Here is a 24853-nt window from a genome sequence, read left to right as displayed (position 1 = left end):
AAAGTCCAGGCCTCCTCCACTCGCAGGGCCTAGAATAGAACCTGCATTTGTACAACTGTCCTGCATCAATATGTGATTGGAGCAGGTGAAGGCCCTTAGTGAAGACCACCATATTGTGCACGTGCTTAACCAAAACCACAAGAAGAATTTTATTTTATTTTTTTCCATAGACTTAAAAACAAAAATAGTGATGTGGATTTGACTCCTACTGAAAAGGAAAAGCTGGTCCAAATATTTGCATTTTCCTGATCACTAGCACATCCAATATATTCACATTTGCCATTACAAATAAACATTATCAATATTTGCTTTTCACAGGCTGCATCTTTATAGCGAGGTGTACATAGAATTTACACACTGCTCCATTCCTGCTTATAACCACGGTCATGAATGTTTACAGAAGATGGAAGATGCAACAGCTACTACAGGTATACGTGGAACGCAGAGGTGTACAAGGCTTGCTAAAGAATGACATTTGGATATTGAATGGCATAGGACAGACTTGGCGTACATACCTGGACTTGAAGACACAGATCCCTTAGTCTGCTGGGTTAAAGCACTGGACATGGTGGGATTATGCTCTTCTCTGTTCTACCTTGCATATCCACATAGGCAAACAGGGTGCAGAAATACATCTAAATCAATGCAAGAGTGGAGGAGGATTTGGGAGCTGCAGATGAAATCCTTTGTGTAGTTGGCAGAATCCTTTGGTTTGCTGTGATTGAGGGGAAAAGAAGAAATGTGCAGGGATGAGATGAATGAAGGAGGAATTGTTGAGTAAATCCCTTTGTGCTGAGATCCGGCAGGCAGGTTTAGTTAGGAAGGTGCCTGCTAGCTGTCACAAGCTTCTCCTTAGCTGATCAGTGCTGTTGCTATCTGCAGCATACTGTTCTTCCTTACAACACCCCCATCCTAGAGAGGAGAAAAAAGATTCAATCAATATTTTATTAGAGAGAAGATGGTGAAAAAATAAATAAATATATATATATATATATATATATATATATATAGGGGGAAAAAGGCTGGCATCTGCATCCACAGCCCCGAATAGGAGAGGGAAATGGCTGAAAGATAGCCATACATTATTAATAAGAAGATCGGTTCCACTACAACATCCCCAAAATATGCACAGGGCTAAAGATAGACAGCATGGAGCAACCATCTCCCCCCCTCCATACACATGGCCACCAACCTGTACCAGGAGCACCCATCATCACCCTCATCATCATCATCCTCATCCTCCTCTATTCATAGATCTGTACCAGACTGCTCACATGTATCTATAGGGAGATGAAATGGCGCCCGGATTTCCATAGATCCCCCTAGAAATGAGGCTGATCCCCCCCGATCACACATGATGAGAGATCCTGGTACACATTGCAGAGCTGTCACTGCCATGGATCGCCGGGCTGGAGGAGAATAGAACATAAAGGTGCAATCAGCGCTTCTACTTACAGGCATGTCAGTGACTTCCAGCCCTGGATTGCGGAGCCTGGGATCGTGCTCCCATCCAAGCTATACACAGTAGTGTCGGGATGTGGGAGAAGGAGAAATTCCCAGTAAGAATCCCTTCCCTGTGACTTGTCTTCAAACCATCTCCAACGTCACGTTCTGCAACAGGGGAGAGCGACTTCCCCCTAATGGCGGCAGTGGGGATTGCAGCTGGGCTTCGTTATATTTAGTGCCAGGTACCTTTGGTAACCTTTCCCTTCGCCAGAGAAGTTCCAACAAGCAATTCTTCCTCTTCAAAGGAGCCTGGAATCGTCTAATCTCCCGAAGACGACGATCTCAACTACATCATCGTTTTTTCTTAGCACTGCAGTTTCTTCTGGGGTCCTCCATGCTTGGAAGAAAGCAGGATCATTATGCCTTTTCTAAATTGCCTGTGCCAGGATATTAGAGTACCCATGTGTCCCAAATATTAATATACTGTGCCTACATGCTGCATTTCATTTCAAGTGAAACTAAACCCTCCTATATTTTGCAGTCAAGGAGGCTGCCATCTTAACCTCTATTTGATCTCAATGGCCACATTGCTGTGATCAGCTATGACAGCAGCCATTTAATCAGTTATCATTCACAGCATGCATTAAAACGGAGTTCCACCCAAAAGTGGAACTTCCGCTTTAGGTAGTTCTAACCCCCTGACATGCCACATTTGGCATGTCATTTTTTGGGGGGGGGGGGGGGGGGGGGAGCGGGTACCTAGTTTTGACAGGTACCCGCTCCCACTTCCGCTCGGAGCGCCGCGGTGCCCTGAGCGGAAGTTCTCCTCTCCCCCTCCCCCTCCCCCCCTGCAATCTTCTGGGACATGTCAGAGGTCCCAGAAGATTGCCGGCCAATCACAATGCGTAGCGCAACTCGCGCATGCGCAGTGCGTACCCGGCTGTGAAGCCGAAAACTGTCACAGCCGGGTGCCCACACCAGTGATGCCGGCGCCGCAGACAAGAGAGGGAGAAGAGCGAGGCTTCGGGCGGCCGCATCGCTGGACCGTTGGACAGGTGAGTGTGTGAGGCTGGAACTCTGCTTTAAAGTGGAAGTAAAACCTCCTATCGTTTTCAGCCAAGGAAGAAGGAAGCTGCCATCTTGGCCTCTGTTTAATCTTCAACTGCCATGATGCTGCACGTGATCCGTTATGAAACCAGCCATTAGATGGTTGAGAGCACAACCAATGTGACAGCATTTCCAGCATGCTGGCAATGTGACTGTTTTTTTAAACTATTAAATCAATGGGTTTACTTCCACATTAAATGTTACCATTTTGGAAAACAGTTAACCAGTTCTGGACCGGAAGGATTTGCCCCCCCCCCCCCCCCACCGTAATGGCCAGGCCATTTTTTTGCGATTCAGCACCCTGTAATTTTAACGGAAAATTGCACAGTCGTGCGTCACTGTACCTAAATAAAATTGATGTTCTTTTTTCCCCACAAATACAACTTTCTTTTGGTGGTATTTGATTCCCCTGTGCGATTTTTATTTTTTATGCTATAAACAAAAAAAGAGCGACAATTCTGAAAAAAAAAAACAATATTTTTCACATTCTGCTATATAACATTCCCCAAAAAAACATTTTAAATATCAAATTTTTTCATCCTTCTACGCCAATTGGTATTCTGCTACATATTTTTGGTAAAAAAAAAAATCACAATAAGTGTATTTTGATTGGTTTGCGCAAAAGTTATCGCGTCTACAAACTAGGGGAAAGATTTATGTCAGTTTTATTTATTCATTTTTTGTTTACTAGTAATGGCGGCGATCTGTGGTTTTTAGCAGGACTGCAACATTGCACAGACGGATTGGACCCCTAACTGACATTTTTGACACTTTTGGGGGGACCAGTGACATTACTACAGTAATCAGTGCTAAAAATATGCACTGTTACTGTAATAATTACATTGGCAGGGAAGGGGTTAACCTAGTTGGTGATCAAGGGGATAAATGTAAGCCTAGGGGCGTGTTTACTAACTGGGGGGGTTTGGGCTTTTGAAATGACCATAGAGACCAGTGATCCTATATAGAAGCATCACAGGCGCTCTGTGATCATTTCAGAGAGAAGAACGGTCAGCTGTGTTTACACCGACTGCCCGTCCTTCTCTCTCAGTGGGGAGTGATCGCGGGTGGCCAGCGGCAATCGCGGCCGCCGGCCCTGTGCATCGGCTTCCCTGCCGCCTAGTGGGGGCGGGAGCGTGTCGGTGGCAGCACGTGCTCGCCCCCCAGCACCAGGCGCCCGACAGACATACCCGTACATTGATTCGCGCAGGAGGGGCTGCTTGCCACAGTATAACTGCGGTGGGCAGTCTGTAACTGGGTAAAATGGTTCTAAACTTAATAGTTTTTTTTAAAGCAGACTCCCAGGACCAAGCCTAAACATGCTTCTATCTCCTTCCCAAATCCTATCTGAACTCCCCTTTACAGGGAAGATGCATATACTTATTATACTGGGGGCGCTCCAGTCCGGTGACGTGCTCTCCTCCCGGGGGAGGGGAGTGAGCACCAACAACGGCTGCAATGCCTGTGCGGTGAAGTCACCCATAGGCTAACTATGGGGTATCCATTGATGGCTGTCCCTCCTCTATACTGAAGCCAGCACTGGGAACCGATCATGTGATTGGGCCAGGTCACCCTCAGAATAGGTAAGTATAAGCAGCTTCCTTTTACAAAAAAACACTTCCAATACTTGTTCCCCCCATCCCACTCCCTAAACACTTAGCTGAGGCTTCTCACGATCCAGCCCTGTCCCTGTCTACAGCACCTCTACTCTCTCTTCTTAGTCCTACAGGAGACTCTGAGAGCCACACTGTGTGTTTCTATGGATGCACAGAGCCCAGAGCAGGATTGCTTCTGCACGGGTGGCCCCTTAGCACACAGCTTGCTGTGATGGCACCCACAGGAAAGGAGGAGCAGAGAGTGCCAGTGGGGGACTCCAGAAGAGGAGGTAATGAGCAACTCAACACCTAAACGAATAATTATAATTTTTTTTATTTTAATTATAAAAAAATAGCCACTTGCAACCACTTTAAATCAATGGGTTTAGTTCTGCTTTAAAACAGAACTAAAGGGAACAGCACTGACCTTTCTTTCCTTCAATGGTTCCTATACCTTGCCAGCACCCACATCTTCTCTTGGGTTCCAGTCTTCTTCAGCCTTCATTGGTAGACGCAAGCGGATGTAACGCAAACTTCAAAACAGAACTAAACTCCTGAATATACTCACCTTCCAGAAATGTGGCAGTTACATCCAGGGCTGCTTGTAGAAATCAAGGGGCCCAATGCAGCCTTCCTGACAGGACCCCCTGGCCAAAAGTGACTGAGGACATTGATTTATCAGTTACTTCCTCCACAGCCTCAGCTGCGCAGATTAATGAATAGGAAGTACTCTGATGCTTCCTGGTCATTCACAAACCAAAGCATAGTAATTTGTGATGAAAGGACTTATTGGTATCGATCACTCACTGTGTTCTTTCAGGAAAGGAAGGGGCCAGTACATGTGGCAGGGGGAGAGGAGGGAAGCTGGCAGAACTGTAGGGTATAGGGCAGCGATGGCGAACCTTGGCACCCCAGATGTTTTGGAACTACAATTCCCATGATGCTCATGCACTCTGCAGTGTAGTTTAGCTTTATGTGAAATGTAGTTCCAAAACATCTGGGGTGCCAAGGCTCGCCATCACTGGTATAGGGGCACACAGGGGGGCCCAGACAGCAAATGGAAGGGGTGCATGTGCTAGATCCAATCCCCTTGCAGTGCAGCTGGAGGGAGGGAGAGGAGGAGAAGCTGGCACCACTGCAGTGTGAGATAGAAGTGGATCGGTGTCTGCAAAAGGACAGTATAGCTGGCCCTCCTGGTCATCAGGTGCCTGGCCCCCCACCCCTTTTGAACTGATAGGGCCTGGGCCCAGTACAGGGGGCATGGCTGTACTGTCTTATCAGCAGCCCTGGTTACATCCCTCGACAGCCAATGTCATCTTCTCTCTGGGCTTCTTCCGGATGCCAGGTTGTCTGCCTCTTGATTGGCCAGTGGGGAATGACAGCATCCCTGCGCATGCACACAGGAGTCAGTTATTCTGGCACAGCCTAGTGTACTTCCAATAGAGGACTGCGAGCAGGAAAGTATGTGTGTGTTATGAAGAAGAAACATTTGTCTCTTTTGCAATAACTAGCTGCCTGCCTGCCTTTTGTCTAAAACGTACATTTTAGTTTCACTTTATGGACCCATTCACACCTGGGCTCCAAAATCCCATTTATTTCAAAGGCGCCTGTTCACATATGAGCACTAAAGCGCCTATAGATCAATACCTAAAGCTACAAAATCTAACTCCGAGGCATAGGTGGGCAATTTTGACCTTAAAGACTTGAACAGAATTGCCTGAAAAGGTGAAAATAGGGAGTGATATAACTTGTAAGAACTCTTTTATGACACCTTTGAGCACCAAGTACTACTTTTCTTGTAGGGCCTATGTTGATGGACCTTTGGCTTGTGGGGCATCACTTGGTCATTTTTGAGACACTTCTGAGATCATTCAAGTGCTTGTAAAGGTAAAAGGTTTTTTTTACCTTAATGCATTCTCTGCATTATGGTAAAAAAAAAACTTTACCATACCAGTTCCCCTGGCCTCCCCTGGAATATTTACCTGAGCCCGCTCTTGATCCAGTGGTGTGCCCATCTGCTCTTCTCCCTCCTCTCTCACAGAAGGCTCAGCAGTAGCAGGAGTATTTGGCGCTCGTACTGTCAGTCAAATTCTGTGAGGAGGGAGCAGGTTTCAGGGCTGAGCCGCACTGGCAATAGACGCACCCAATGCAGTTCCAGATCGAGTCTGCACGAGTGCCCCCATAGTAAGTGACTTGATATGGGAGTGCTAGGAGAAGAGGAGGAGCCAAGACTGCCGGTGGGGGACCCCAGAAGAGGGGGATTGGGGCTACTCTGTGCAAAACCATTAAGAGCCGGTTCACATTAGCGAGATTTGTCAGGCGACTTGTCAGCCTGACAAGTCGCGCTCCCTCGTGGTCCATTGACCGCTACAGGACCCTTTCTAATAGGAGCGACACAAGTCGCTCCGACTTAGAAAAAGGGTCCTGTACTATTTCGGGGCGACCTCGGAGCGACTTGTATAGACTTCCATTATGTGAAATCCCTGCAAGTCGCTCCGAAGTCGTGGTGCAATGTAATGCACAAGTCGCCTCCGAAGTAGTAAGGAGTCGTGTCGCGCTAATGTGAACCGGCTCTAAACAGAGCAACTCCAGAATATGTTTGTTATTTTAGAAAAAACAAACAACCTTTACAATTACTTTCAGTATTAATTTACAGGTAGATTTGCAATGCAGCTGACGTTCTTCTGACCTGCATTTAATCTGCTTCAAGAGGGTTTTGCATTCCTGTAGACTTGGATGGGAATAGAAACCTGTCTGACACAAACAAAAGCCAGTTGACAACAAGCCCCATACAGGAATTTATAAAAAGCAATACAATCATTTAAAGCTGGATAAAAAAGGTTTAAGTGTAACACTTTTGGAAGCTAAACAGAAAAAAAAATATTTTAGATCTATACCTCAGATTAAAAAAAAAAAGTATAACTGTGGAAGAAAATGGGACAGAAGAATTAGGTTCCAAATGAGGGACAGTTGGGATCTTTAAACTGCATGAGGAAGAAAGTTGGTGACAAAGCCCCTGTCGTTCATGCATCTGGCAAACCAAGACAGGATGGCACCACAACTTTTACACTTTCTATCTTGTTCTTCAGAAAAGGGCCAGTTGAATGTGACTACTACTAGATATACCAAGACCTGAATAAATGAGAACCATCACACCCATATAGCAAAACATAACATACAAACCCAATCTTGACATAATGAAAATCGTATTCCTACATAGGACACATAGCTATAGGGATTCATTTTCATCTCAATTCACTCCTATTTTTTTTTTTTTTATTCTTTGTTTAGATCATACAAAATACTGCATTGAGTGTAGTGGACTGAAATATGTAGCATACAGCACAGCAAAAATAATACAGCAGTCAGAAGTATCCTGCATACAGCACAGTGTACAAAGTGCACCAATTAGAAATATGTACGATACAGCACAGCATTCAGCAGAAAGGATAATGTAACATACAGCCCAGCTTACAAAGTGCAGGGATCATGAGTATATATATTGTGCAACAGGCATGCTATGTCAAAGCTATGTATGTACAGAATTGTGCACAAAAGATTGTCCTGTACATCGGTGTTACTGGGAGGAAGAATGTCCTTTAAAAGAGAAGTATGGGAAACATTTTTTAAGAGTTGTACTTATCTAGGTGGATGCAGCATCGATCCAATGCTGCATCTCTCCCTGAACCGAGCAAACATTGTCAGTCACTGACTCTTTGCTCGGCCTCCACCCCCCTACCCCCCACTCCATGCTCACTGGAGCTCTGGGCTGTGGAGGGAGGGTGCGGGAGTGGTTTGCTCAGGCTCTCAGTGTCAGCGGCTAGTCTAGGCATGTAGGTGGATCCCGACCATATGGTCGCAATATTTCCTAGGCCTGGACCGGCTCTGTGATGCCAGCCGACAGCGGCCCTGCTCTCTATTATCCTATTTGAATACTTTTGGTTACCACTTGTGCTGTTTTTTGGTTTTTGTTTCCATCGTGGCCATCCTGGCCAATCAGCTAATCCGCACATTGCCCAAACATGTTCACTTCAGTCTTATATGAAGATATAAAGAAAGTCCACATTTCATTAGAGTGCAAGCTTTCTATCCATCACCAGAAGAGATGTATAGTAACTAAGTAGAACTACTTCACTACTGTACTTAAGTACCGAAAGACGGTATCTGTACTTTCCTAGAGTAGAATTTTTTTTCTCCTACTTCCACTTTTACTTCACTACATTTTTTTCAATGATTTCAATACTTCTACTCCAATATTTTTTTTTTGTGCTGCATAGTTACTCGTTACTATTATAAAAATTACCACTGCCAGAACAGTAGATGGCAGGTTTCATTAAGCTAAAAACATGTGTATTATCAGCGCATACAAAAATAAATGCTACTGTATGTATAAATAAAAGCTGCATTTGAAATAATAAAAAACAATATGATGTTCAAACTTTTGACTTCTTTCTTTAATAACTACATAACACAGTACTTGTACTTTTACTTTCAGTACTTGAGTAGCAATTTTTTTTTCAAAACTACTGGTACTTTTACTTTCAGTACTTGAGTAGCAAAATTTTTTAAAAAACTACTTGCAATACTTAAGTACAAAAAATGTTGAACACTTTTTGATTGAGCACTTCCACTTCTACTCAAGTCACTTTTTGATCGAGCACTTGTACTTTTACTCAAGTATGGGTTTCGAGTACTTTATACAACTCTGATCACCAGTAGTAATCAGTAACAGCAAGATATAAAAGGAAACCTATTTTTTTATTCAAGGTGTTGTAGAACAGACTTTTTGCCATAAAAATACTGCTATAATTATTAGGATGGAGTCCATAAAAAAAAAAAAATAGTGTTTCAATATTAAGACAGTGATGTAATAGGACAGAGCTTCATAACTGCCTGGGTTACATATGTGGTATCCCATGGGATCCCTTTTATACTAGCAATGACCAGAGGTCAGCAGTGAGGGATGACATGCCTAGGCTCCTTTGCAGCTTGCATTTACCCCAAAGTGAGCTAGTAAGTAGTGTAAGGCTGGCCATCAGGGCCGAACTGGCCTACTGCGATAGCAGGAAATTTCCCGGTAGGCTGCCTGCCCTGGGGCCGCTTTAAGCTGTGGCTGTGACCGCTGCCCTCCTCTCCTCCCGAGCAGCCAGGATACACTAACATGCTGCTGAAAGAAAGGCGAATCCTGCCTGTGCAGTTTGTAGTATGAAAGAGGAAGATGATTGGCCAGCTGTCATGTCTCTTCTTTGTGCTACGTCCTCTGATTGGCGAATGGGAGTTTGGCATCTTCCTCTTGGTAACAATCACTTGGATGGGATGTGACTTATTTCCTGCTTCCTCCTCCCCCCGTGCTGAGTGCTGAGTTCCCGGCCACTGCACGTCCAGATGCCTGTACTAGGTAAAACACCGAGCTCTCCTCTCTGTAGCACTTTCCTATCTGTGCTGTTTGAGTGTGTGGTCCTGGGAGGGGGAAGGGGAGGGACTGCATTACACTGCACTGACAATGGTGTACTGATCACACCATACATGTGCAGAGGAACCAAGCTCAGCAAGCTGCACGTGCTTTCTATATGTGTGGGGCTTCATGCACGTTAAGGAAAAGTTCACACTTGTGAGTTGTGGGAGGGCATGCAAACATGCACCCCTTTTACATTTGCGCAGCAGTGCAAGTGGAACTAAAGGGGTTAATACTCTAGATCTTCACCCTCTAAACCACAGGTGTTAAACATCTGGTGGCCCCCAGCTGTTGCGGAATTACAAGTCCCATGAGGCATTGCAAGGTCGACGGTTACAAGCAGGACTCAGGCAGAGGCATGATGGAACTTATAGTTCTACAACAGCTGGAGGGCTGCCAGTCTAAGGCCCCTTTCACACAGAGAGTTCGTCAGACGGACTCCATTTTTCTCAGTGGGGATCGATCCGCCGATCCCCCGCTGAGCAGGAGGATGGCAGCTGGGTCTCCGTGCAGTGTGCGGAGACACAGCTGTCAGGTCCCCGCTGTTCTCTATGTGGGAATCGGATGGGAACGGACTGTCTTTCCATTCTCATCCAATCCCATCCGCTGGACGGATGGAAAATAGGGTTTCCATCCGTCCAGATTTGATAGATTGGATGTCATCGGACACATCTCCACTGACATCCGATGCCCCATAGAGATACATAAGGCATCCGTTCAGATCCGCCTAAAAAACAGACAGGCGGATCTGAACGGTCCGCCTGTGTGAAAGGGGCCTAAACTATGATCCTTCTTCTCCACCCCTCTGCATGGATTATGTTTTTTTTTTCGTTTTTTTTTTTTACACAAAACTGTCCTGCCCCACCAATCTTGCATGTTAATTGCCTAGGAGAATGACGTGCACTGTCCTCCCTTCACCTCCTGGAATAAGCATGTCACACAGGGCCAATTCTGGGCCGTGCACAGGGTGCACCACGCCCAGGCACCGCAAGCTGAGGCAGGGGGGGGGGGGCAAAGTGTCACGGTACCATGAACCAGACGTACAACAACAGATAAGTGAAAATAAGAAAGCTTTATAGAAAAACAAGCTGTAAAGCAAAAGTCCAAACGGATGGCGAAACTGATGCAGAGTCTTTTGCGAAGCCAGGGGTCAGGAACCAACAGGGTAGTCAGACTAAGCCAGGATCAGGAACCAGCAGGGTAGTCAGACGAAGCCAGGATCAGGAACCAGCAGGGTAGTCAGACGAAGCCAGGAACAGGAACCAGAAGCAGCAGCAGTCTTAGAAGCATGTGAACACAGGAGGACCAAGCAGGGAACTGAAGCCACAGACCTCCTATATATATGAGCTGGGCATCCAGCTCCTCCCAGTGGGAAGGAGGAGCCGCAGGGTGGGAGGCTACAAGAAACCCAGAAACCAAGATGGCCACCAGCACATGTCAAACGAAGGAGAACAGCAAGAAGGTAAGACCATGACAGTACCTCCCCCTCAAGGGCCCCTCCTCCGCGGAGTAAAGAACGGTTTCTGAGGGAAGCGTGCGTGGAAGGCTCGGAGCAAGGCAGGAGCATGGACATCTGCGGAGGGAACCCAGGAACGCTCCTCTGGACCATAACCACGCCAATGAACCAAAAACTGCACCCGACCGCGGACCAGGCGTGAGTCCAGGATATTGCTCACCTCATACTCCTCACGATTGCCCACTCGGACCGGACGAGGCCGAGGAACCGAGGAAGTGAAACGATTACACACCAGTGGCTTCAACAGGGAGACATGAAACACGTTGGAGATCCGCATGCCAGGAGGAAGCGCAAGGGCATAGGCTACCGGGTTTACCCTGCGAAGCACTCGGAAGGGACCAACAAAGCGAGGCGCCAGCTTGGGAGTGGGCACTCGAAGGTTGAGGTTGCGGGTGGACAACCATACACGGTCTCCGGCCTGGTAGGAAGGAGCAGGCGCTCGTCTGCGATCAGCCTGGAGTCTCTGGCGCTGCGCAGAGACCTCAAGGGACCTCTGGATCTGTACCCAAGAAGCACGTAGGACGGAAAGGTGATCCTCCACAGCCGGAATATCCTGGGGAGAGAATACCTCCGGTAACACGGCAGGTTGGAACCCATAGTTGGCCATGAAGGGAGACGTCCCAGAGGAAGAGTTCACCGCCATGTTCCTGGCAAACTCAGCCCAAGGCAGGAGGTCAACCCAATTGTCTTGGTGATCGGAGACATAGCAACGAAGGAATTGCTCCAAGGCCTGATTGGATCGTTCTGCGGCCCCATTGGACTGAGGGTGGTAGGCCGAGGAGAAGGAGAGATGAATCCCCAACTGGGAGCAAAAGGCGCGCCAGAACCTGGACACAAACTGACTCCCCCGATCCGACACAATCTCCTTGGGCAAACCGTGCAACCGGAAGACCTCCCTGGCAAAAATCGTGGCCAACTCCTGTGCAGAGGGTAACTTCTTGAGAGGAACACAGTGGCACATTTTGGAAAACCGATCCACAATCATGAGAATGACCATATGGCCTCGGGATGCAGGGAGGTCCACGATGAAATCCATCCCCAGGTGTGACCATGGGCGCTCCCCGGTGGCTAAGGGTTGCAGAAGGCCCAACGGAAGGTGCCGAGGAGACTTACTCTGGGCACAAACGGAGCATGCCGCTACATATGCGGCGATGTCGGAACGTAGGGAAGGCCACCAGAACAAACGTGAAACAGCCCAGGACAGCTGATTCTTTCCAGGATGCCCCGCGGTCTTGGAGTTATGGTAGGTTCGCAACAACCGAGTGCGCAACTCCTCAGGCACAAAACATCTGCCGTTGGGTCTCCCAGAGGGAGCACCAGATTGAGCCGCCAAAATCTGCTCACCCAGGGGAGAGGTCAGGCTGGTGCGAATGGCGGCCAGGATCTGATTCGGAGGTATGACCGAAGTCGGAATAGACTCCTCCCTGGACAGGTCGGAGTACTGCCGTGATAAGGCATCCGCCCTGATGTTCTTGGAACCGGGTAGGTAGGAGACCACGTAATTAAAACGTGACAAGAACAGAGCCCATCTGGCCTGACGTGGTGTCAATCTCTTGGCCTCAGAGAGGTAGGTCAGATTCTTGTGGTCCGTCAGGATGAGGACCGGAACCACCGAACCCTCGAGCAAGTGCCTCCATTCTTTAAGAGCCTGCACGATGGCCAATAACTCCCTGTCACCAATCTGGTAGTTGCACTCCGCGGAAGACAGTTTCCGGGAGTAAAACCCACAAGGAAGCAGAGGACCCTCTGGTGTTCTACGCTGAGACAGAAGGGCGCCTACTCCCGTCTCAGACGCGTCCACCTCGAGGACAAAGGGCAACCCAGGGTTGGGATGCGACAGAATCGGAGCCGACACAAAGGCGGACTTTAGAGCCTCAAAAGCTTGGATGGCCTCGGGCGGCCAGACCTGGGAATTACTGCCCTTCCTGGTCAGATCCGTGAGAGGCTTGGCTAGCACGGAAAAGTCCCTGATGAACTTCCGATAATAATTGGCGAAGCCCAAAAAGCGCTGCAGGGAGCGAAGACCACTGGGCTGGGGCCACTGTAAGACAGCCGAAACCTTCTCAGGATCCATGGAGAACCCCTCAGCGGAAATGATGTAACCTAAGAAGGTTACCTGGGATCGGTGAAATTCGCATTTCTCAAGCTTACCGAACAGCTTGTTCTCTCGTAACCGTTGCAACACTCGTTTGACATCCAGAATGTGGGTCTCCATGGACTCAGAATATACCAAGATGTCATCCAAATAGACCACCACACACTGCTGCAACAGGTCACGGAAAACATCGTTGATGAATTCCTGAAAGACTGCGGGCGCATTGCACAGCCCAAAGGGCATAACCAAGGATTCATAATGACCGGTCCTGGTGTTAAACGCGGTCTTCCACTCATCGCCCGCCTTGATCCTTACGAGGTTATATGCCGCCCTCAGGTCGAGTTTGGTAAAGACTGTGGCCCCTTTAAGGCGATCGAACAGCTCGGAAATCAAGGGTATCGGGTAAGCGTTCTTGATCGTGATGCGATTGAGACCCCTGTAATCGATGCAAGGCCTCAACTCACCGCCCTTCTTTTTCACAAAGAAAAATCCAGCCCCTGCCGGGGACGAGGATTTGCGAATGTGTCCGCGTGAAAGCGCCTCCCTCACGTACTCCTCCATGGCCTCATTCTCCGCTACCGACAGTGGATAGACTTTGCCACGAGGAGGAACGGCACCAGATTGTAACTCGATGGCACAATCGTATGGGCGGTGCGGAGGTAGGGCAACCGCGCGCACCTTATCGAATACATCCCGGTACTCCTCATATTCAGGGGGCAACAGAGAGTCCGAGGAAGTACACAGCAACTTGACAGGCCCATGGATGCAACTAGCCCCACACTGCGGTGACCACGTGAGGATCTCGGCCGATCTCCAATCGAAAATCGGATTATGCTTCTGGAGCCAGGGGTACCCCAAGACCACCGAGTAGTGTGGAGACGAAATAACCTGGAAGCAGACCGACTCTCTGTGGACTGCACCAATGGCTAACCCCACTGGAAGGGTCTCATGAGTCACGTGTGGCGGCAGAAGGGGTCTGCCGTCTATCGCCTCAAGAGCCAGAGGAGAACCTCGAGCCTGCAGAGGAATGGAATTGGCGGCAGCGAACACACTATCAATGAACAAACCACCAGCACCAGAGTCCACCAACGCCTGGGTCGTCACCGAGCCCCCGACCCAGGAGAGGACAACAGTGATCAGTGGTTTGTCAACATGGGAAACCGGGGACGAGGAGACTCCACCCAAGATCTGCCCCCGACAGGATCTCAGGTGCGAGCGTTTCCCGGACGGTTCGGACATGCCAACCGAAAATGCCCACCGAGACCACAGTACATGCATCGGCCCTCGCGTCTCCGGAGTACCCTCTCCCCCTCGGACAGACGAGCAAACCCCAGCTGCATGGGTTCACCCCCAGACAAGTCATCCCCAGGAGGCGTGGGAGGAGAGGGAGGCACGGGTGGGACAACAAAGGTAGGCGCCAATCTGTTAGGAGGCCTCCGCAGACTCTCCTTAAAGGAAGGTCTCTCCCTGAGTCTGGTGTCAATCAAAATCAGGAAAGAAATAAGAGACTCGAGCTCCACTGGTAGGTCCTTAGCTGCAACCTCATCCTTCAAGGCATCCGAGAGACCATGAGAGAAAGCAGCGACCAGAGCCTCATTATTCCAGCCCACCTCTGCTGCCAGGGTACGAAACTCAATGGCGTATTCAGCTACGGATCGTGAACCCTGTCTGATGGACATAAGGAGCTTCGCAGCAGAGGCAGCACGAGCCGGCACATCAAATACCTTCCGAAGAGAAGCAACAAAACCGGAAAACTCGGCAACCACCGGATTGTTGTTCTCCCATAAAGGGCTGGCCCAGGCCAAGGCCTTGTCCGAGAGCAGCGAGATTAAGAAGCCCACCTTTGATCTCTCAGTAGGAAAGGCATGTGGCAGCAACTCGAAATAAATGCCCACCTGGTTAAGGAAACCTCGGCACTGAGTTGGCTCTCCCCCAAAGCGCTGTGGAAGGGGGGCAGAACCGGACATACCCCGAAACACCGCAGGCGCAACAACAGGTGTCGGGGTAGACTCTGGCGCAACAACCGGAGCGGCAGTAGGAGCGGGCCCAGGAGCGACAACCGACCCATCGGCAACGGGAGCGAAATGAGCCGTGCGTTCAAGCAGGGTTTGCAACGCCACGGCGAACTGACCCAACAGGTGATCCTGCTGATCAAGTCTGGCAACCAGCGTGGGTAGCGAGGATGGCCCTGTACCGTCAGAATTCATGGCTTGGTCCTAATGTCACGGTACCATGAACCAGACGTACAACAACAGATAAGTGAAAATAAGAAAGCTTTATAGAAAAACAAGCTGTAAAGCAAAAGTCCAAACGGATGGCGAAACTGATGCAGAGTCTTTTGCGAAGCCAGGGGTCAGGAACCAACAGGGTAGTCAGACGAAGCCAGGATCAGGAACCAGCAGGGTAGTCAGACGAAGCCAGGATCAGGAACCAGCAGGGTAGTCAGACGAAGCCAGGAACAGGAACCAGAAGCAGCAGCAGTCTTAGAAGCATGTGAACACAGGAGGACCAAGCAGGGAACTGAAGCCACAGACCTCCTATATATATGAGCTGGGCATCCAGCTCCTCCCAGTGGGAAGGAGGAGCCGCAGGGTGGGAGGCTACAAGAAACCCAGAAACCAAGATGGCCGCCAGCACATGTCAAACGAAGGAGAACAGCAAGAAGGTAAGACCATGACACAAAGCCAGTGTTGTACCAACAGGGGGGCAGTCCGCAACGGATGCCACACATTGGGGGGGGGTGTCAGGCTGGCGTTGCCCATTGTGAAAGCTTTGATTTGAATCACTGTGCTCCCGCAGACAGTCACACAATGTTCCACCTCCTGGATTGGCTCCGTTGATAGACAGCACACTGGTCCAATGCCAGGACATGTGACGCCTATTATAGGAGCCGATCCAGGAGGCGGGACTTTGTGTGACTGCTAGCGTTGGGAATATTGGGCAATTCAAATCAAATCTGTCACAGTGGGCAATCCCCGATCTGTATGATGATCTGGTCAGCTCTCCTCTTCCTCTCCCCTCTCTGATTCCCTGTAGTGATGTCGCGAACCTCGGCAAATGTTCGCGAACCGGCGAACCGGGCGAACCGCCATAGACTTTAATAGGCAGGCTAAATTTCTGGCCACAATAGTAATGGAAAAGTTGTTTCAAGGGGACAAACACCTGGACTGTGGCATGCCGGAGAGGGATCACACAAAAAAAAGTTCTTAAAAATTGTAATTTTTTGATAGAGAGCCAATTATTGGAAAAATTTAAAAAAAAATAAAAATAAAAAATTTCTTTGGATTTAGCATCTGGGGGGTCTAAAAAGTGTACCTGTGAAGTTTCAGCTCTGTAGCATGTCCAGAACCAGAAAAAAATAGAATTAGGGTTAGGGCTAGGGTTAGGGTTAGGGTTAGGGCTAGGGTTAGGTTTAGGGTTTGGGTTATTTTTATGGCTAGGCTTAGAGGGTTAGGGTTAAGGTTAGAGGGTTAGGGTTATGGTTAGAGGGTTAGGGTTAGGTTTAGTGTTAGGGGCTAGGGTTAGGGTTACGGTGAGATACTTAGGGTTAGAGTTAGTAGCCCTACCCCTACCCCTCTAACTCTAACCCTAAGCATTCAAAATAACCCTAACCTTAGCCCTGACCCTAACCCTAGCCCTAACCTTAGCCCTGACCCTAACCCTAGCCCTGACCCTAACCCTAGCCCTAACCCTAACCCTAGCCCTAACCCTAAAAATTTTTTTCTGGTTCTGGACATGCTACAGAGCTGAAACTTCACAGGTACACTTTTTAGACCCCCCAGACAATAAATCCAAAGAATTTTTTTTTTTTTAATTTTTTTTTTTAATTTTTTTTTTTTTCAATAATTGGCTCTCTATCAAAAATGACAATTTTTAAGAACTTTTTTTGTGAAGTTTCAGCTCTGTAGCATGTCCAGAACCAGAAACAAAAGATAATTTTTCAGTAGAGCAGGGACACCTGGACTGTGGCATGCCGGAGGGGGATCCATGGCAAAACGCCCATGGAAAATTACGTAGTTGACGCAGAATCGGGTTTTGATCCATAAAGGGCATAAATCACCTAACATTCCTAAATTGCTTGGAATAACGTGCTTTAAAACATCCAGTGTGTGAATACGATCAGGTATGATGTTTTATCGGTCAAGTAGTGTAAGGGTTACGCCCGCTTCACAGTGACAGACCAAACTCTGACAGACCAAACTCCCCGTTTAACAACAGTCAGTCAGTCAGTCCATTTGCACAACCGCAAACTCCCCATTTGCACAAGGTTGGATACCAAGCTAGCCATGTCCCGTTCCTTGTCCTCACTGACATCATTGAAGGTCTCTTCCTCCACCCAGCCACGTACAACACCAAGGGTCCCCGAAAGGTGACAACAAGCCCCCTGGGACGCCTGCTGTGGCTGGTATTCCACCTCCTCAAAGCCACCTTCCTCCTCTGACTTCTCTTCTTCAGACTCCTCTCTCTGCGTTGCCACAGGTCCAGCAATTGACAACGACAAGGCTGCTTCTGGTGGTGATGGGGACCACAACTCTTCCTCTTCATGCTCATCTACAGCCTGATCCAGTACTCTTCGCAGGGCACGCTCCAGAAAAAACGCATATGGGATGAGGTCGATGATGTTGCCTTGGGTTCGACTGACCACCAGGGTTGTCACCTCCGCAAAAGGACGCATGAGCCTACAGCCATTGTTCATGAGCATTCAGTAACGCGGCCAAAAAATACCCAGCTCCGCAGAAAGAATGAAAGAAAATGAATGTTTTTTCTATGAAAAATTATCCTGCGGATCGCTTTTGGTCTGTACACAATGAAGCAACGACCTTATCATCTGGGGTGTGCCAACACAATCCTAGAGGTGATCGCTTCATTGTGATACGCAAGCCCCTTCACCGCGACAAGGTAACGATCACGAAGGGGAATTGACACATGTATGTGCCTTTTTTTTTGTTTTTTTGCAGCCACAGTGTAGCACCAGAGGCCAGAAAAATTAGGCATGTACACATGCATGAAAAAGCAGGTATTGTTGCAGCCGCTGCTGTAGCAGCGGCCTGAAAAATTGAGGTTTTAAGGCAGAAAGTGCACTAAAACATTGCGGCTTGAACCGTAGTTGGTGGCGGAGACGTCACGTAAGTCATCCGGCATGCAGAGAATGATTAAAGACAGCAGCGTGTGGACCATTTTTAGGCCAAGGCATCTCAGTCATCACCAGGCCTTTTTTAGTCAAATGCATCCCCCACTGTCAGTCCCTTCGGGATCCATGCCTCATTCATCTTAATAAACGTGAGGAAATCAAGACTTTTTTGACCTAGGCGACTTCTCTTCTCAGTGACAATACCTCCTGCTGCGCTGAAGGTCCTTTCTGACAGCACACTTGAAGCGGGGCAGGCCAGAAGTTCAATGGCAAATTGGGATAGCTCAGGCCACAGGTCAAGCCTGCACATCCAGTAGTCAAGGGGTTCATCGCTCCTCAGAGTGTCGATATCTGCAGTTAAGGCAAGGTAGTCTGCTACCTGTCGGTCGAGTCGTTCTCTGAGGGTGGACCCCGAAGGGCTGTGGCGATGCATAGGACTAAAAAAGCTCCGCATGTCCTCCATCAACAAGACGTCTGTAAAGCGTCCTGTCCTTGCCGGCGTAGTTGTGGTGGTAGGAGGAGGATTACTTTCACCTCTTCCCCTGTTGGATTCCCGTTGTGCTGTGACATCACCCTTATATGCTGTGTAAAGCATACTTTTTAACTTATTTTGTAGCTGCTGCATCCTTCGCGACTGCCGGTAATTGGGTAACATATCACAGACTTTCTGCTTATACCGGGGGTCTAGTAGCGTGGCCACCCAGTACAGGTTGTTCTCCTTCAGCCTTTTTATACGAGGGTCCCTCAACAGGCATGACAGCATGAAAGACCCCATTTGCACAAGGTTGGATGCCGAGCTACTCATGTCCAATTCCTCGTCCTCACTGATGTCATTGAAGGTGTGTTCTTCCCCCCAGCCACGTACAACACCACGGGTACCAGATAGGTGACAACGAGCACCCTGGGATGCCTGCTGTGGTTGGTGTTCCTCCTCCTCAAAGCCACATTCCTCCTCTGACTCCTCTTCCTCACACTCCTCTTCCAGTGTTGCCGCAGGTCCAGCAATCGATGGTAAGGCTGTTTCTGGTGGTGGTGATGGTGACCACAACTCTTCCTCTTCCTCTTCACGCTCATCTACGGCCTGATCCAGCACTCTTCGCAGGGCACGCTCCAGGAAAAAAACATATGGGATGATGTCGCTGATGGTGCCTTCGGTGCGACTCACTAGGTTTGTCACCTCCTCAAAAGGACGCATGAGCCTACAGGCATTGCGCATGAGCGTCCAGTAACGTGGCAAAAAAATACCCAGCTCCGCAGAGGCTGTCCTAGCACCCCGGTCATACAAATACTCGTTGACCGCTTTTTCTTGTTGGAGCAGGCGGTCGAACATTAGCAGTGTTGAATTCCAACGTGTCGGGCTGTCGCAAATCAAGCGCCTCACTGGCATGTTGTTTCGCCGCTGAATATCTGCAAAGTGCGCCATGGCCGTGTAGGAACGCCTGAAATGGCCACACACCTTCCTGGCCTGCTTGAGGACGTCCTGTAAGCCTGGGTACTTCTGCACAAAACGTTGCACAATCAGATTCAACACATGTGCCATGCACGGCACATGTGTCAACTTGCCCAAATTCAATGCCGCCAACAAATTGCTGCCGTTGTCACACACCACTTTGCTGATCTCCAGTTGGTGCGGGGTCAGCCACTGATCCACCTGTGCGTTCAGGGCGGACAGTAGTGCTGGTCCGGTGTGACTCTCTGCTTTCAGGCAAGTCAACCCCAAGACAGCGTGACACTGTCGTATCCGGCATGTGGAATAGCCCCTGGGGAGCTGGGGGGGTGCAGTTGGTGTGGAGCAAGACGCAACAGCAGAAGAGGACTCAGCCGAGGAGGTTAGCAAAGAGGATGGAGTAGGAGGAGTAGAGGAGGTGGCAGCAGGCCTGCCTGCAAGTCGTGGCGGTGTCACCAACTCCTCTGCAGCAGAGCCACGCATTCCATGCTTGGCAGCCGCCAGCAGGTTTACCCAATGCGCAGTGTTAGTTATATACCTGCCCTGACCGTGCTTTGCAGACCAGCTATCAGTGGTCAGATGGACCCTTGCCCCAACACTGTGTGCCAGACGGGACATGATTTCCTTTTCCACAATAGAGTACAGGTTGGGGATTGCCTTTTGTAAAAAATAATTTCGGCCAGGTACCTTCCACTGCGGTGTCCCAATAGCGACAAATTTTTTGAAGGCCTCAGACTCCACCAGCTTGTATGGTAAAAGCTGGCGGGCTAAGAGTTCCGACAAGCCAGCTGTCAGACGCCGGGCAAGGGGGTGACTCTGTGAGATTGGCTTCTTACGCTCAAACATTTCCTTGACAGACACCTGACTGTGGGCAGGTGAGCAGGAACTGCTGAAGGTGAGAGGCGGAGGGGCGGGTTGTTGATAGGTGGCATGGAGGACAGCAGTGGTTGACGTGGCTGAAGATGCTGGACCAGGAGGAGGATGGTGGCTTTCAGTTTGTGTGCTGCTTTTACTCATGTGTTGATCCCATAGGCGTTTGTGATGTGAGATCATGTGCCTTCGCAAAGCAGTTGTACCTAGGTGGGTGTTGGACTTCCCACGACTGTTTCTTTTGGCACAGGTTACAAATGGCATCGCTGATATCAGAGGCAGACACACAAAAAAAATGCCACACTGCTGAGCTTTGCAAGGATGGCATTCTGGTGGTGGCAACAGCTTGCGTTGATTGGCGTGCTGTCTGGCTGACCCCGAGTGCCGAATCTACATGCTGTCTGACTGCGCCACTAGCTCCTTGCGATGACCTCCTCCCCCTGCTTCCAACTCGTCTCCTCCTCCTCTCTGTCTCCCCATCTGAACTTTCCCCCTCTTCTTCTGCCCTTCGAGCAGGCACCCAGGTGACATCCACAGACACATCGTCATCATCAGCCGCTTCACTTGACAACTCAGCAAAGGCAGCAGCAGCAGGTACAACATCATCATCATCACAATGTACGTCCATGTGTATAATGCTGCCTGACTGAGACATATCCCCGTTATCTACATCCTCTGGCACTAATAGTTGCGCATCACTTATTTCTTCCAACTGATGTGAAAATAACTCCTCTGACGGATCAAGTGAAGCGGCTGTGGTGCTAGTGTTGGTGGTGGTGCCGGCGGGCTGGCGAGTGGTAAATTGAGAGGTGCCCGAAGCTGAGCTGGAGGAGGATGGTGCATTAAGGTTCCGAGCGGAAGCTGTAGACGATTGGGTGTCCTGTGTAAGCCAGTCAACTATGGCCTCAGAATTTTTTGAGTTCAGGGTCTGTGGTGGCCTCTGAACACTGGGCATTATTCTAGGGCCTAAGGAAATCACAGCACCACGACCACGACGGCCCTTGCGGGGTGGCCTGCCTCTGCCTGTCATTTTTTTTTAATGTGTTGTTATTGTTGTACTATGAGTGCAAGCTGCTGTGCCACCTTATATATCAGTGGTGGGTGGGCAGTGGCACAGTACACTCTCTGTGGACCTGACAGCCGTCACTGGCACCCAGGCAACTGCAATTTAAAAAATATATATATTTTTTTTTACTTTGCAAGCTGCTGTGCCACCTTATATATCAGTGGTGGGTGGGCAGTGGCACAGTACACTCTCTGTGGACCTGACAGCAGTCACTGGCACCCAGGCAACTGCAATTTAAAAAAAAATATATTTTTTTTTACTTTGCAAGCTGCTGTGCCACCTTATATATCAGTGGTGGGTGGGCAGTGGCACAGTACACTCTCTGTGGACCTGACAGCAGTCACTGGCACCCAGGCAACTGCAATTTAAAAAAATATATATTTTTTTTTACTTTGCAAGCTGCTGTGCCACCTTATATATCAGTGGTGGGTGGGCAGTGGCACAGTACACTCTCTGTGGACCTGACAGCAGTCACTGGCACCCAGGCAACTGCAATTAAAAAAAATATATATTTTTTTTACTTTGCAAGCTGCTGTGCCACCTTATATATCAGTGGTGGGTGGGCACACAGTGGCACTGCAGTGGGCACAGTACACTCTGTGGACCTGACAGTCACTGCAATAATAAAAAATATTTTTTTTTTCAATTTATTGCAACAAGATGCTGTGCCACCGTATATATATCAGTGGTGGGCAGTGCACTGCAGTGGGTACAGTGCACTCTGTGGACCTGACACAGCACTCACTGCAATTATGACAGAGGAAAAAAAAAAAATATATTTTTTAAAATGCCAGGTACTGTGCCTGTGCCACCCGAAATGAGTGTGGTGTGCACACAGTACAGTCTGTGGTAAGTCTGTGGCCTCTCACACACAGCAGGCAGGCAACTGCAGTCACAGTGTACAATATATATATATATATATATATATATATATATATATATAGAAAAAACTCTATTACCTTACCAGCCCTTAAAAGGGCTTTTGGGGACACTAAATATATATATATATATATGTATATATATATAAATAAAAAAAAAAACCTCAATTACCAGCCCTTAAAAGGGCTTTTGGGGACACTAGATAGATAGATATATATATATATATAAGAAGAAACAACTCAATTACCAGCCCTTAAAAGGGCTTTTGGGGACGCTAGATATATATATATATATATATATATATATATATATATATATATATATATATATATATATATAAAAAAAAAAATTACACAAATACCAGCCCTTAGAAGGGCTTTTTGGGGTGCTGTCCTTACAGCAGTAGTGGACCAAGAACACTGCAAGACCAGGAACACTGACTAACTGTCCCTAGCTTAACAGCAGCAGCAGCAGCTCTCCCTACTCTCACTACACACACTGCTTCAGAATGATCTAAGATGGATGCTGCCCTTGCTTATTTATAGGAGGTGGGAGGGTGTGGGAGGGAGGTATGCTGATTGGCTGGAAATGTGTCTGCTGACTGTGAGGTTCAGGGTCAAAGTTTGCCTCAATGATGTATTATGGGGGGCGGACCGAACATCGCATATGTTCGCCCGCAGCGGCGAACGCGAACATGCGAAGTTCGCCGGGAACTGTTCGCCGGCGAACAGTTCTGTACATCTCTAATTCCCTGTACTGTTTAGGCTGCGCTGATGGGCACTGGTGAGGTGAGGCTGCATTGATGGGCACTGGTGAGGCTGCATTGATGGGCACTGGTGAGGCTGCATTGATTGGCACTGATCAGGCTGTGCTGATGGACACTGGTGAGGCTGCATTGATGAGCACTGGTGAGGCTGCATTTATGGGCACTGGTGAGGCTGCACTGAAGGGCATTGGTAAGTATAATATACTCTTCAAATGTGCTTTAAAATGCATTTCCCTTTTATAAACAAGCAAATAATGACATTATACTGTTGGCCTGCTATAATAATGCTATGGGGCTGGTATGAAATTATTTCCAGGGCTGTTTTATATTCCCAGTCCGGCCCTGCGGCCATACATATTCAATTCTCTTGTGCAAATTTTCTTTAGATTTACCTTAAACTATGTAGTGCAAGGGCCTTCCTAATTCAATACAATTGAAAGTTGTTTAGTTTTGACCTCATATTATGTGGGTTTTGGTCACTCTAAAGGAAAATTGTACAAGAGAATTGAACATGTACGGTCAGCCTAATAGTCCTCTTTATGGTTCATGTAATGCAGATATAAATAAAAAAAATCACAATAGTGAGATTATGTATAGGGTCCACTATGTCAAACTATTTCTGAAAGGAAATTGGATTTTTGTACTTACCTGTAAAATCTATTTCTTTGAGTATATCAGGGGACACAGAACAGGCTATAAATTATGACTACCTGGGTAATGCACCACCTACAGTATAGGTGGATACTGGCAGAAAAAACAGACAGGAAGTCCCCCTACATAAACTCTCCTGCTCAGGTTGCTCCTCAGTTTAGTAGCAAGCAGTGAGTCCCATGATGTACTCCAAGAAATGGATTTTACAGGTAAGTAAAAAAAATTTAATTTTCCTTTTTTAATATCACAGGACACAGAGCAGGCTATAAATCATAACTAGTTGTGAAAGAAAATACAGCGCTAACAATAAAAGACAGTAGCTAGCAGCCAGCAAAAAACTAAAGACAATTCGCAATCATCAAAAAGAACACAAATAAATATTGCGGTGCTAGTTAGGATGAAATGAAATAACACTAACTGAGGTTAAATTAATAAAGTACAATAAACATAATGTAAAGTGCATATATGTGAAAATCATATCATCTGATTAGGACTGATAAAAAAAAAAAAGACAATGCGGTGTTGCCCACATTATGAATATTACCATATTGTGAAAATAAAGTGCATCAAATTCAATATATAAATGAAACAGTCTCTGTGGTTACCAAGGTGCAAAAAAAGTGCAAAGAAACTGCTCTTGCATGAAGTCTCTTCAATGTAATCACAGTGCATAGCCTCTACCAAATATATAAAACAAGGGGGATCTTAACAGATGGATGGAACCCAATAGAGCTTACACTCTTTCATCGGCATGGGAATCGATGAGTCTCCTCATGCAATGGTAACACAGAACAGTTCTATCTTCCTCGTCAACTCAACAAAGACAAAAGAC

The 24853-nt window shown here is 47.9% G+C and overlaps 2 protein-coding genes across 2 annotated transcripts in view; both read right to left on the bottom strand.

The window, feature by feature from the left end:
• The window catches only part of GRIN2B (glutamate ionotropic receptor NMDA type subunit 2B), a 1006559-nt gene extending 1004968 nt beyond the window's left edge, over positions 1 to 1591 (bottom strand). The window contains exons 1-2 of the mRNA XM_082265422.1: positions 1456 to 1591; positions 516 to 912 (exon numbers count right to left, since the gene is read on the bottom strand). The gene's annotated coding sequence lies outside the window, so the exon portion shown is untranslated. The remainder of the gene's footprint in view (positions 1 to 515; positions 913 to 1455) is intronic.
• Positions 1 to 24853, bottom strand: part of LOC309562181 (uncharacterized protein) — a gene marked incomplete at its 3' end in the record, with an annotated part of 162414 nt that overhangs the window by 120651 nt on the left and 16910 nt on the right. The window lies entirely within an intron of this gene.

The sequence above is a fragment of the Pelophylax lessonae genome (assembly GCF_965119305.1).
Source record: "Pelophylax lessonae genome assembly, chromosome: 8".
Lineage (NCBI taxonomy): Eukaryota > Metazoa > Chordata > Amphibia > Anura > Ranidae > Pelophylax > Pelophylax lessonae.
The sequence above is the reverse complement of the archived record's forward strand: the minus strand, read 5'-3'. Positions and strand labels throughout refer to the sequence as shown.